Source organism: Schistocerca serialis, unplaced genomic scaffold (assembly GCF_023864345.2).
Source record: "Schistocerca serialis cubense isolate TAMUIC-IGC-003099 unplaced genomic scaffold, iqSchSeri2.2 HiC_scaffold_972, whole genome shotgun sequence".
NCBI classification, from domain to species: Eukaryota; Metazoa; Arthropoda; class Insecta; order Orthoptera; family Acrididae; genus Schistocerca; species Schistocerca serialis.
The window spans coordinates 23,084-34,308 of record NW_026048598.1 but is presented as its reverse complement, the minus strand read 5'-3'; the positions used below and the strand labels follow the sequence as shown (position 1 = coordinate 34,308).

At 45.8% G+C, this 11,225-nt stretch overlaps 14 non-coding genes across 14 annotated transcripts; all 14 read left to right on the top strand.

Moving 5' to 3' along the window:
* The first annotated feature begins 211 nt into the window (after positions 1 to 211).
* On the top strand, positions 212 to 327 carry Trnal-caa (transfer RNA leucine (anticodon CAA)). Its single transcript has 2 exons — positions 212 to 249; positions 282 to 327. It is a non-coding gene; the product is annotated as a tRNA-Leu (tRNA).
* Positions 328 to 1,028: 701 nt separating this feature from the next.
* Positions 1,029 to 1,144, top strand: Trnal-caa (transfer RNA leucine (anticodon CAA)). The gene is made up of 2 exons: positions 1,029 to 1,066; positions 1,099 to 1,144. It is a non-coding gene; the product is annotated as a tRNA-Leu (tRNA).
* A 702-nt stretch (positions 1,145 to 1,846) lies between these two features.
* Trnal-caa (transfer RNA leucine (anticodon CAA)) lies at positions 1,847 to 1,962 on the top strand. Its single transcript has 2 exons — positions 1,847 to 1,884; positions 1,917 to 1,962. It is a non-coding gene; the product is annotated as a tRNA-Leu (tRNA).
* Positions 1,963 to 2,664: 702 nt separating this feature from the next.
* Positions 2,665 to 2,780, top strand: Trnal-caa (transfer RNA leucine (anticodon CAA)). The gene is made up of 2 exons: positions 2,665 to 2,702; positions 2,735 to 2,780. It is a non-coding gene; the product is annotated as a tRNA-Leu (tRNA).
* A 702-nt stretch (positions 2,781 to 3,482) lies between these two features.
* On the top strand, positions 3,483 to 3,598 carry Trnal-caa (transfer RNA leucine (anticodon CAA)). The gene is made up of 2 exons: positions 3,483 to 3,520; positions 3,553 to 3,598. It is a non-coding gene; the product is annotated as a tRNA-Leu (tRNA).
* Positions 3,599 to 4,300: 702 nt separating this feature from the next.
* Trnal-caa (transfer RNA leucine (anticodon CAA)) lies at positions 4,301 to 4,416 on the top strand. Its single transcript has 2 exons — positions 4,301 to 4,338; positions 4,371 to 4,416. It is a non-coding gene; the product is annotated as a tRNA-Leu (tRNA).
* A 702-nt stretch (positions 4,417 to 5,118) lies between these two features.
* Trnal-caa (transfer RNA leucine (anticodon CAA)) lies at positions 5,119 to 5,234 on the top strand. Its single transcript has 2 exons — positions 5,119 to 5,156; positions 5,189 to 5,234. It is a non-coding gene; the product is annotated as a tRNA-Leu (tRNA).
* A 702-nt stretch (positions 5,235 to 5,936) lies between these two features.
* Trnal-caa (transfer RNA leucine (anticodon CAA)) lies at positions 5,937 to 6,052 on the top strand. The gene is made up of 2 exons: positions 5,937 to 5,974; positions 6,007 to 6,052. It is a non-coding gene; the product is annotated as a tRNA-Leu (tRNA).
* Positions 6,053 to 6,754: 702 nt separating this feature from the next.
* Trnal-caa (transfer RNA leucine (anticodon CAA)) lies at positions 6,755 to 6,870 on the top strand. Its single transcript has 2 exons — positions 6,755 to 6,792; positions 6,825 to 6,870. It is a non-coding gene; the product is annotated as a tRNA-Leu (tRNA).
* Positions 6,871 to 7,572: 702 nt separating this feature from the next.
* Trnal-caa (transfer RNA leucine (anticodon CAA)) lies at positions 7,573 to 7,688 on the top strand. Its single transcript has 2 exons — positions 7,573 to 7,610; positions 7,643 to 7,688. It is a non-coding gene; the product is annotated as a tRNA-Leu (tRNA).
* A 702-nt stretch (positions 7,689 to 8,390) lies between these two features.
* Positions 8,391 to 8,506, top strand: Trnal-caa (transfer RNA leucine (anticodon CAA)). Its single transcript has 2 exons — positions 8,391 to 8,428; positions 8,461 to 8,506. It is a non-coding gene; the product is annotated as a tRNA-Leu (tRNA).
* A 702-nt stretch (positions 8,507 to 9,208) lies between these two features.
* Positions 9,209 to 9,324, top strand: Trnal-caa (transfer RNA leucine (anticodon CAA)). Its single transcript has 2 exons — positions 9,209 to 9,246; positions 9,279 to 9,324. It is a non-coding gene; the product is annotated as a tRNA-Leu (tRNA).
* Positions 9,325 to 10,026: 702 nt separating this feature from the next.
* Trnal-caa (transfer RNA leucine (anticodon CAA)) lies at positions 10,027 to 10,142 on the top strand. The gene is made up of 2 exons: positions 10,027 to 10,064; positions 10,097 to 10,142. It is a non-coding gene; the product is annotated as a tRNA-Leu (tRNA).
* A 702-nt stretch (positions 10,143 to 10,844) lies between these two features.
* Positions 10,845 to 10,960, top strand: Trnal-caa (transfer RNA leucine (anticodon CAA)). Its single transcript has 2 exons — positions 10,845 to 10,882; positions 10,915 to 10,960. It is a non-coding gene; the product is annotated as a tRNA-Leu (tRNA).
* The last annotated feature ends 265 nt before the right edge of the window (positions 10,961 to 11,225 follow it).

The following is an 11,225-nucleotide window of genomic DNA, read 5'->3' as shown; positions in this document are numbered from 1 at the left end:
CTTAGTTTCGAACAAAATGTATTGAGTGCCGTGATTATACGGATTTGAGAAACTCTTTTGGTGGTACATTCTGCGCTATATTTGTGCGGCTGCACCTGGCGAACGTGTAACGGGTGCAGAACTCATGCCGGTGTACTGTGGCAACGTGGATGCGACAATTACATCAACTGTAAGTTCTCTAATAGAACAAACGAGGAGCATCAAATCAAGTGTCAGGATGGCCGAGCGGTCTAAGGCGCCAGACTCAAGGAAAAACCTTGGCTGCAGTAGCAGCTAGAGCCTTCTGGTCCTCGAATGAGGTCGTGGGTTCGAATCCCACTCCTGACACAGATTTTGTCGCTTCTCTGGAGCACCCTGTGTATCGTTGAGATCCTTTGTAAAGTGCAACAGCACGATTCTGGCCGTGTTCTCCTAAGTGAAACCAAAAATTTGTATCAAACACAAGCGCACCTACGGCAACCAAACTGTTTCTTCGGTAGTGTGAGCTACAAACAGAGAGTGTTGGTTGTAAATACGACGTTCCCTCGTGAGGTTACTTCCGCGCCACAGCCGCAAACACGTCAAAAGGACACCTGTGGTATGAAAACGACTCTTGTCTGGAGATGCAGAGTGCTAACGACAGTGTGAGGAAACAGTGCAGGCTGACCAGTACATCCTCTGTACAATAACAGTCGCTGATGAAATACAGAGAGCTCGAAATAAATTCATATACTCAAAATATTACTTTATGGAGATTACAACGTGACCAAAACTTGAGATATTATTCGACAGATAGACCTCTGCATTCTGTCTAATCTCTGATGTCTGTAACAGACGACTTAGTTTCGAACAAAATGTATTGAGTGCCGTGATTATACGGATTTGAGAAACTCTTTTGGTGGTACATTCTGCGCTATATTTGTGCGGCTGCACCTGGCGAACGTGTAACGGGTGCAGAACTCATGCCGGTGTACTGTGGCAACGTGGATGCGACAATTACATCAACTGTAAGTTCTCTAATAGAACAAACGAGGAGCATCAAATCAAGTGTCAGGATGGCCGAGCGGTCTAAGGCGCCAGACTCAAGGAAAAACCTTGGCTGCAGTAGCAGCTAGAGCCTTCTGGTCCTCGAATGAGGTCGTGGGTTCGAATCCCACTCCTGACACAGATTTTGTCGCTTCTCTGGAGCACCCTGTGTATCGTTGAGATCCTTTGTAAAGTGCAACAGCACGATTCTGGCCGTGTTCTCCTAAGTGAAACCAAAAATTTGTATCAAACACAAGCGCACCTACGGCAACCAAACTGTTTCTTCGGTAGTGTGAGCTACAAACAGAGAGTGTTGGTTGTAAATACGACGTTCCCTCGTGAGGTTACTTCCGCGCCACAGCCGCAAACACGTCAAAAGGGACACCTGTGGTATGAAAACGACTCTTGTCTGGAGATGCAGAGTGCTAACGACAGTGTGAGGAAACAGTGCAGGCTGACCAGTACATCCTCTGTACAATAACAGTCGCTGATGAAATACAGAGAGCTCGAAATAAATTCATATACTCAAAATATTACTTTATGGAGATTACAACGTGACCAAAACTTGAGATATTATTCGACAGATAGACCTCTGCATTCTGTCTAATCTCTGATGTCTGTAACAGACGACTTAGTTTCGAACAAAATGTATTGAGTGCCGTGATTATACGGATTTGAGAAACTCTTTTGGTGGTACATTCTGCGCTATATTTGTGCGGCTGCACCTGGCGAACGTGTAACGGGTGCAGAACTCATGCCGGTGTACTGTGGCAACGTGGATGCGACAATTACATCAACTGTAAGTTCTCTAATAGAACAAACGAGGAGCATCAAATCAAGTGTCAGGATGGCCGAGCGGTCTAAGGCGCCAGACTCAAGGAAAAACCTTGGCTGCAGTAGCAGCTAGAGCCTTCTGGTCCTCGAATGAGGTCGTGGGTTCGAATCCCACTCCTGACACAGATTTTGTCGCTTCTCTGGAGCACCCTGTGTATCGTTGAGATCCTTTGTAAAGTGCAACAGCACGATTCTGGCCGTGTTCTCCTAAGTGAAACCAAAAATTTGTATCAAACACAAGCGCACCTACGGCAACCAAACTGTTTCTTCGGTAGTGTGAGCTACAAACAGAGAGTGTTGGTTGTAAATACGACGTTCCCTCGTGAGGTTACTTCCGCGCCACAGCCGCAAACACGTCAAAAGGGACACCTGTGGTATGAAAACGACTCTTGTCTGGAGATGCAGAGTGCTAACGACAGTGTGAGGAAACAGTGCAGGCTGACCAGTACATCCTCTGTACAATAACAGTCGCTGATGAAATACAGAGAGCTCGAAATAAATTCATATACTCAAAATATTACTTTATGGAGATTACAACGTGACCAAAACTTGAGATATTATTCGACAGATAGACCTCTGCATTCTGTCTAATCTCTGATGTCTGTAACAGACGACTTAGTTTCGAACAAAATGTATTGAGTGCCGTGATTATACGGATTTGAGAAACTCTTTTGGTGGTACATTCTGCGCTATATTTGTGCGGCTGCACCTGGCGAACGTGTAACGGGTGCAGAACTCATGCCGGTGTACTGTGGCAACGTGGATGCGACAATTACATCAACTGTAAGTTCTCTAATAGAACAAACGAGGAGCATCAAATCAAGTGTCAGGATGGCCGAGCGGTCTAAGGCGCCAGACTCAAGGAAAAACCTTGGCTGCAGTAGCAGCTAGAGCCTTCTGGTCCTCGAATGAGGTCGTGGGTTCGAATCCCACTCCTGACACAGATTTTGTCGCTTCTCTGGAGCACCCTGTGTATCGTTGAGATCCTTTGTAAAGTGCAACAGCACGATTCTGGCCGTGTTCTCCTAAGTGAAACCAAAAATTTGTATCAAACACAAGCGCACCTACGGCAACCAAACTGTTTCTTCGGTAGTGTGAGCTACAAACAGAGAGTGTTGGTTGTAAATACGACGTTCCCTCGTGAGGTTACTTCCGCGCCACAGCCGCAAACACGTCAAAAGGGACACCTGTGGTATGAAAACGACTCTTGTCTGGAGATGCAGAGTGCTAACGACAGTGTGAGGAAACAGTGCAGGCTGACCAGTACATCCTCTGTACAATAACAGTCGCTGATGAAATACAGAGAGCTCGAAATAAATTCATATACTCAAAATATTACTTTATGGAGATTACAACGTGACCAAAACTTGAGATATTATTCGACAGATAGACCTCTGCATTCTGTCTAATCTCTGATGTCTGTAACAGACGACTTAGTTTCGAACAAAATGTATTGAGTGCCGTGATTATACGGATTTGAGAAACTCTTTTGGTGGTACATTCTGCGCTATATTTGTGCGGCTGCACCTGGCGAACGTGTAACGGGTGCAGAACTCATGCCGGTGTACTGTGGCAACGTGGATGCGACAATTACATCAACTGTAAGTTCTCTAATAGAACAAACGAGGAGCATCAAATCAAGTGTCAGGATGGCCGAGCGGTCTAAGGCGCCAGACTCAAGGAAAAACCTTGGCTGCAGTAGCAGCTAGAGCCTTCTGGTCCTCGAATGAGGTCGTGGGTTCGAATCCCACTCCTGACACAGATTTTGTCGCTTCTCTGGAGCACCCTGTGTATCGTTGAGATCCTTTGTAAAGTGCAACAGCACGATTCTGGCCGTGTTCTCCTAAGTGAAACCAAAAATTTGTATCAAACACAAGCGCACCTACGGCAACCAAACTGTTTCTTCGGTAGTGTGAGCTACAAACAGAGAGTGTTGGTTGTAAATACGACGTTCCCTCGTGAGGTTACTTCCGCGCCACAGCCGCAAACACGTCAAAAGGGACACCTGTGGTATGAAAACGACTCTTGTCTGGAGATGCAGAGTGCTAACGACAGTGTGAGGAAACAGTGCAGGCTGACCAGTACATCCTCTGTACAATAACAGTCGCTGATGAAATACAGAGAGCTCGAAATAAATTCATATACTCAAAATATTACTTTATGGAGATTACAACGTGACCAAAACTTGAGATATTATTCGACAGATAGACCTCTGCATTCTGTCTAATCTCTGATGTCTGTAACAGACGACTTAGTTTCGAACAAAATGTATTGAGTGCCGTGATTATACGGATTTGAGAAACTCTTTTGGTGGTACATTCTGCGCTATATTTGTGCGGCTGCACCTGGCGAACGTGTAACGGGTGCAGAACTCATGCCGGTGTACTGTGGCAACGTGGATGCGACAATTACATCAACTGTAAGTTCTCTAATAGAACAAACGAGGAGCATCAAATCAAGTGTCAGGATGGCCGAGCGGTCTAAGGCGCCAGACTCAAGGAAAAACCTTGGCTGCAGTAGCAGCTAGAGCCTTCTGGTCCTCGAATGAGGTCGTGGGTTCGAATCCCACTCCTGACACAGATTTTGTCGCTTCTCTGGAGCACCCTGTGTATCGTTGAGATCCTTTGTAAAGTGCAACAGCACGATTCTGGCCGTGTTCTCCTAAGTGAAACCAAAAATTTGTATCAAACACAAGCGCACCTACGGCAACCAAACTGTTTCTTCGGTAGTGTGAGCTACAAACAGAGAGTGTTGGTTGTAAATACGACGTTCCCTCGTGAGGTTACTTCCGCGCCACAGCCGCAAACACGTCAAAAGGGACACCTGTGGTATGAAAACGACTCTTGTCTGGAGATGCAGAGTGCTAACGACAGTGTGAGGAAACAGTGCAGGCTGACCAGTACATCCTCTGTACAATAACAGTCGCTGATGAAATACAGAGAGCTCGAAATAAATTCATATACTCAAAATATTACTTTATGGAGATTACAACGTGACCAAAACTTGAGATATTATTCGACAGATAGACCTCTGCATTCTGTCTAATCTCTGATGTCTGTAACAGACGACTTAGTTTCGAACAAAATGTATTGAGTGCCGTGATTATACGGATTTGAGAAACTCTTTTGGTGGTACATTCTGCGCTATATTTGTGCGGCTGCACCTGGCGAACGTGTAACGGGTGCAGAACTCATGCCGGTGTACTGTGGCAACGTGGATGCGACAATTACATCAACTGTAAGTTCTCTAATAGAACAAACGAGGAGCATCAAATCAAGTGTCAGGATGGCCGAGCGGTCTAAGGCGCCAGACTCAAGGAAAAACCTTGGCTGCAGTAGCAGCTAGAGCCTTCTGGTCCTCGAATGAGGTCGTGGGTTCGAATCCCACTCCTGACACAGATTTTGTCGCTTCTCTGGAGCACCCTGTGTATCGTTGAGATCCTTTGTAAAGTGCAACAGCACGATTCTGGCCGTGTTCTCCTAAGTGAAACCAAAAATTTGTATCAAACACAAGCGCACCTACGGCAACCAAACTGTTTCTTCGGTAGTGTGAGCTACAAACAGAGAGTGTTGGTTGTAAATACGACGTTCCCTCGTGAGGTTACTTCCGCGCCACAGCCGCAAACACGTCAAAAGGGACACCTGTGGTATGAAAACGACTCTTGTCTGGAGATGCAGAGTGCTAACGACAGTGTGAGGAAACAGTGCAGGCTGACCAGTACATCCTCTGTACAATAACAGTCGCTGATGAAATACAGAGAGCTCGAAATAAATTCATATACTCAAAATATTACTTTATGGAGATTACAACGTGACCAAAACTTGAGATATTATTCGACAGATAGACCTCTGCATTCTGTCTAATCTCTGATGTCTGTAACAGACGACTTAGTTTCGAACAAAATGTATTGAGTGCCGTGATTATACGGATTTGAGAAACTCTTTTGGTGGTACATTCTGCGCTATATTTGTGCGGCTGCACCTGGCGAACGTGTAACGGGTGCAGAACTCATGCCGGTGTACTGTGGCAACGTGGATGCGACAATTACATCAACTGTAAGTTCTCTAATAGAACAAACGAGGAGCATCAAATCAAGTGTCAGGATGGCCGAGCGGTCTAAGGCGCCAGACTCAAGGAAAAACCTTGGCTGCAGTAGCAGCTAGAGCCTTCTGGTCCTCGAATGAGGTCGTGGGTTCGAATCCCACTCCTGACACAGATTTTGTCGCTTCTCTGGAGCACCCTGTGTATCGTTGAGATCCTTTGTAAAGTGCAACAGCACGATTCTGGCCGTGTTCTCCTAAGTGAAACCAAAAATTTGTATCAAACACAAGCGCACCTACGGCAACCAAACTGTTTCTTCGGTAGTGTGAGCTACAAACAGAGAGTGTTGGTTGTAAATACGACGTTCCCTCGTGAGGTTACTTCCGCGCCACAGCCGCAAACACGTCAAAAGGGACACCTGTGGTATGAAAACGACTCTTGTCTGGAGATGCAGAGTGCTAACGACAGTGTGAGGAAACAGTGCAGGCTGACCAGTACATCCTCTGTACAATAACAGTCGCTGATGAAATACAGAGAGCTCGAAATAAATTCATATACTCAAAATATTACTTTATGGAGATTACAACGTGACCAAAACTTGAGATATTATTCGACAGATAGACCTCTGCATTCTGTCTAATCTCTGATGTCTGTAACAGACGACTTAGTTTCGAACAAAATGTATTGAGTGCCGTGATTATACGGATTTGAGAAACTCTTTTGGTGGTACATTCTGCGCTATATTTGTGCGGCTGCACCTGGCGAACGTGTAACGGGTGCAGAACTCATGCCGGTGTACTGTGGCAACGTGGATGCGACAATTACATCAACTGTAAGTTCTCTAATAGAACAAACGAGGAGCATCAAATCAAGTGTCAGGATGGCCGAGCGGTCTAAGGCGCCAGACTCAAGGAAAAACCTTGGCTGCAGTAGCAGCTAGAGCCTTCTGGTCCTCGAATGAGGTCGTGGGTTCGAATCCCACTCCTGACACAGATTTTGTCGCTTCTCTGGAGCACCCTGTGTATCGTTGAGATCCTTTGTAAAGTGCAACAGCACGATTCTGGCCGTGTTCTCCTAAGTGAAACCAAAAATTTGTATCAAACACAAGCGCACCTACGGCAACCAAACTGTTTCTTCGGTAGTGTGAGCTACAAACAGAGAGTGTTGGTTGTAAATACGACGTTCCCTCGTGAGGTTACTTCCGCGCCACAGCCGCAAACACGTCAAAAGGGACACCTGTGGTATGAAAACGACTCTTGTCTGGAGATGCAGAGTGCTAACGACAGTGTGAGGAAACAGTGCAGGCTGACCAGTACATCCTCTGTACAATAACAGTCGCTGATGAAATACAGAGAGCTCGAAATAAATTCATATACTCAAAATATTACTTTATGGAGATTACAACGTGACCAAAACTTGAGATATTATTCGACAGATAGACCTCTGCATTCTGTCTAATCTCTGATGTCTGTAACAGACGACTTAGTTTCGAACAAAATGTATTGAGTGCCGTGATTATACGGATTTGAGAAACTCTTTTGGTGGTACATTCTGCGCTATATTTGTGCGGCTGCACCTGGCGAACGTGTAACGGGTGCAGAACTCATGCCGGTGTACTGTGGCAACGTGGATGCGACAATTACATCAACTGTAAGTTCTCTAATAGAACAAACGAGGAGCATCAAATCAAGTGTCAGGATGGCCGAGCGGTCTAAGGCGCCAGACTCAAGGAAAAACCTTGGCTGCAGTAGCAGCTAGAGCCTTCTGGTCCTCGAATGAGGTCGTGGGTTCGAATCCCACTCCTGACACAGATTTTGTCGCTTCTCTGGAGCACCCTGTGTATCGTTGAGATCCTTTGTAAAGTGCAACAGCACGATTCTGGCCGTGTTCTCCTAAGTGAAACCAAAAATTTGTATCAAACACAAGCGCACCTACGGCAACCAAACTGTTTCTTCGGTAGTGTGAGCTACAAACAGAGAGTGTTGGTTGTAAATACGACGTTCCCTCGTGAGGTTACTTCCGCGCCACAGCCGCAAACACGTCAAAAGGGACACCTGTGGTATGAAAACGACTCTTGTCTGGAGATGCAGAGTGCTAACGACAGTGTGAGGAAACAGTGCAGGCTGACCAGTACATCCTCTGTACAATAACAGTCGCTGATGAAATACAGAGAGCTCGAAATAAATTCATATACTCAAAATATTACTTTATGGAGATTACAACGTGACCAAAACTTGAGATATTATTCGACAGATAGACCTCTGCATTCTGTCTAATCTCTGATGTCTGTAACAGACGACTTAGTTTCGAACAAAATGTATTGAGTGCCGTGATTATACGGATTTGAGAAACTCTTTTGGTGGTACATTCTGCGCTATATTTGTGCGGCTGCACCTGGCGAACGTGTAACGGGTGCAGAACTCATGCCGGTGTACTGTGGCAACGTGGATGCGACAATTACATCAACTGTAAGTTCTCTAATAGAACAAACGAGGAGCATCAAATCAAGTGTCAGGATGGCCGAGCGGTCTAAGGCGCCAGACTCAAGGAAAAACCTTGGCTGCAGTAGCAGCTAGAGCCTTCTGGTCCTCGAATGAGGTCGTGGGTTCGAATCCCACTCCTGACACAGATTTTGTCGCTTCTCTGGAGCACCCTGTGTATCGTTGAGATCCTTTGTAAAGTGCAACAGCACGATTCTGGCCGTGTTCTCCTAAGTGAAACCAAAAATTTGTATCAAACACAAGCGCACCTACGGCAACCAAACTGTTTCTTCGGTAGTGTGAGCTACAAACAGAGAGTGTTGGTTGTAAATACGACGTTCCCTCGTGAGGTTACTTCCGCGCCACAGCCGCAAACACGTCAAAAGGGACACCTGTGGTATGAAAACGACTCTTGTCTGGAGATGCAGAGTGCTAACGACAGTGTGAGGAAACAGTGCAGGCTGACCAGTACATCCTCTGTACAATAACAGTCGCTGATGAAATACAGAGAGCTCGAAATAAATTCATATACTCAAAATATTACTTTATGGAGATTACAACGTGACCAAAACTTGAGATATTATTCGACAGATAGACCTCTGCATTCTGTCTAATCTCTGATGTCTGTAACAGACGACTTAGTTTCGAACAAAATGTATTGAGTGCCGTGATTATACGGATTTGAGAAACTCTTTTGGTGGTACATTCTGCGCTATATTTGTGCGGCTGCACCTGGCGAACGTGTAACGGGTGCAGAACTCATGCCGGTGTACTGTGGCAACGTGGATGCGACAATTACATCAACTGTAAGTTCTCTAATAGAACAAACGAGGAGCATCAAATCAAGTGTCAGGATGGCCGAGCGGTCTAAGGCGCCAGACTCAAGGAAAAACCTTGGCTGCAGTAGCAGCTAGAGCCTTCTGGTCCTCGAATGAGGTCGTGGGTTCGAATCCCACTCCTGACACAGATTTTGTCGCTTCTCTGGAGCACCCTGTGTATCGTTGAGATCCTTTGTAAAGTGCAACAGCACGATTCTGGCCGTGTTCTCCTAAGTGAAACCAAAAATTTGTATCAAACACAAGCGCACCTACGGCAACCAAACTGTTTCTTCGGTAGTGTGAGCTACAAACAGAGAGTGTTGGTTGTAAATACGACGTTCCCTCGTGAGGTTACTTCCGCGCCACAGCCGCAAACACGTCAAAAGGGACACCTGTGGTATGAAAACGACTCTTGTCTGGAGATGCAGAGTGCTAACGACAGTGTGAGGAAACAGTGCAGGCTGACCAGTACATCCTCTGTACAATAACAGTCGCTGATGAAATACAGAGAGCTCGAAATAAATTCATATACTCAAAATATTACTTTATGGAGATTACAACGTGACCAAAACTTGAGATATTATTCGACAGATAGACCTCTGCATTCTGTCTAATCTCTGATGTCTGTAACAGACGACTTAGTTTCGAACAAAATGTATTGAGTGCCGTGATTATACGGATTTGAGAAACTCTTTTGGTGGTACATTCTGCGCTATATTTGTGCGGCTGCACCTGGCGAACGTGTAACGGGTGCAGAACTCATGCCGGTGTACTGTGGCAACGTGGATGCGACAATTACATCAACTGTAAGTTCTCTAATAGAACAAACGAGGAGCATCAAATCAAGTGTCAGGATGGCCGAGCGGTCTAAGGCGCCAGACTCAAGGAAAAACCTTGGCTGCAGTAGCAGCTAGAGCCTTCTGGTCCTCGAATGAGGTCGTGGGTTCGAATCCCACTCCTGACACAGATTTTGTCGCTTCTCTGGAGCACCCTGTGTATCGTTGAGATCCTTTGTAAAGTGCAACAGCACGATTCTGGCCGTGTTCTCCTAAGTGAAACCAAAAATTTGTATCAAACACAAGCGCACCTACGGCAACCAAACTGTTTCTTCGGTAGTGTGAGCTACAAACAGAGAGTGTTGGTTGTAAATACGACGTTCCCTCGTGAGGTTACTTCCGCGCCACAGCCGCAAACACGTCAAAAGGGACACCTGTGGTATGAAAACGACTCTTGTCTGGAGATGCAGAGTGCTAACGACAGTGTGAGGAAACAGTGCAGGCTGACCAGTACATCCTCTGTACAATAACAGTCGCTGATGAAATACAGAGAGCTCGAAATAAATTCATATACTCAAAATATTACTTTATGGAGATTACAACGTGACCAAAACTTGAGATATTATTCGACAGATAGACCTCTGCATTCTGTCTAATCTCTGATGTCTGTAACAGACGACTTAGTTTCGAACAAAATGTATTGAGTGCCGTGATTATACGGATTTGAGAAACTCTTTTGGTGGTACATTCTGCGCTATATTTGTGCGGCTGCACCTGGCGAACGTGTAACGGGTGCAGAACTCATGCCGGTGTACTGTGGCAACGTGGATGCGACAATTACATCAACTGTAAGTTCTCTAATAGAACAAACGAGGAGCATCAAATCAAGTGTCAGGATGGCCGAGCGGTCTAAGGCGCCAGACTCAAGGAAAAACCTTGGCTGCAGTAGCAGCTAGAGCCTTCTGGTCCTCGAATGAGGTCGTGGGTTCGAATCCCACTCCTGACACAGATTTTGTCGCTTCTCTGGAGCACCCTGTGTATCGTTGAGATCCTTTGTAAAGTGCAACAGCACGATTCTGGCCGTGTTCTCCTAAGTGAAACCAAAAATTTGTATCAAACACAAGCGCACCTACGGCAACCAAACTGTTTCTTCGGTAGTGTGAGCTACAAACAGAGAGTGTTGGTTGTAAATACGACGTTCCCTCGTGAGGTTACTTCCGCGCCACAGCCGCAAACACGTCAAAAGGGACACCTGTGGTATGAAAACGACT